Raw genomic sequence first — 1,535 nt, 5'->3', positions numbered from 1 at the left:
GTATTATTGGTGGGATATATACATACCGTAAATGTTCGCCTAATGGCACTATGGGCTCCCTTGACATAACTGGAATTTTAGACACAAACTAAAAATGCCCTCTCATAAAAATCCCACCAGCAAATAAGGGCATGTACCCATAATTCTTGTTGGGACTTTTAGAGGAGGGAGCTCTCTATTTGTACATGAAATTTACCCCAAGCCAAAAGAACTCAGGTGCGCCATTAGGCGAACGTTTACGGTATCCCTTTTTTTTAGAGAGACTGTATTTGTCAAGTCTTCAACCTTCAAAAATGGCTTTATTGAGACAAATTGTGCACATAGCGCACAAAAATAATGTGTTTATTACACTATTTTGGCCAATGATCGGGGTGAATTTTGGTGGAAAAGGGGCCCCTTGCCACTATTTCCTTGCCTTACTGATTTTTTGTCAAAAAGGCGCTTTACTCTTTCAGTTTTTGTCATGTGGCGTAAATTTCCTTTCCACACTATGGCTTGGCTACTGACAAGAGGCTACAGATGGCTTCATTCCCTAAATGAGGCACTGGTCTTAGAAGTGTTACTGTTATGACAACTCAGGCCCATGAAAAGGCATAACTCTGGTACCCCAGGGGTCCCGCTTTCTTCGGGGCGTCAACAAGAGGCTATAAATGGCGTCTTTCCTAGTATCCCTGAAGTTCTCCAATCTTTTAATTATATACTACCACATAGCTCAGCTTTTGAGCCTTGATGGGTCCTCAATGGGCTATTCCATTTAAAATCCACACTACCCTTGTGGAAGATTTGGAAATATCTCCCACAGGGGAAGTATGAAATTCAAATGGAATTAACACATTAGCAACTCCATTTGAAACTCACTCTCCCTCAGGGAAAGATTCAGGTTGAATCTTTCTCAGGGGGTGTATGAAAATCAAATGGAACTGCCTAATGTGCTCATTCCATTTGAAATTCATACTCACCCTGTGGCAGATATTTCCAAAATCTTCCACAGGGGTAGTGTGGATTTTAAATGGAATAGCCCACTAAAGATGTTATCTTAAAACCCAAACGTTAAAACCACAACCTACCCTCTCTGAGCATTGGTGGTCACTAAATATTTCATGATGATCAGAGGGAAGGGGCAGTCTCAGGACCGGGCTCAGGACCTGTAGTGATCAGAGATGGTTTGAGCTCAGTCACTAGACTGGACTTTCTCATATCATGAGCAGTGGGGTAGCGATGGGGGCACATGCCCTGGGTGCCAGGGGCTGCCAAATTGACCAATTCATTATTGATTCTGCATCTCCACCAAGCGATGAAAGGCAAAATTTTTGCGTGTTTCTCAGCACAAATAGTCATTTGAAAGATCAATTAAAGATAGAAATTCAACTTCATTATAACCAAAATTAATTAGTGGTATTTGTGCATATTTTCCCGCTCCACACGTAATTGTTTCAAGAATAGATGCATCTCGGGTGCCACAACCCATAGCTAAGCCACTGATCATGAGGGCTCTGATTAAGAACTACTACCACATTCAATATTCTGACCCCATT

This window comes from Amphiura filiformis, chromosome 1 (genome assembly GCF_039555335.1).
Source record: "Amphiura filiformis chromosome 1, Afil_fr2py, whole genome shotgun sequence".
NCBI classification, from domain to species: domain Eukaryota; kingdom Metazoa; phylum Echinodermata; class Ophiuroidea; order Amphilepidida; family Amphiuridae; genus Amphiura; species Amphiura filiformis.
The sequence above is the reverse complement of the archived record's forward strand: the minus strand, read 5'-3'. Positions refer to the sequence as shown.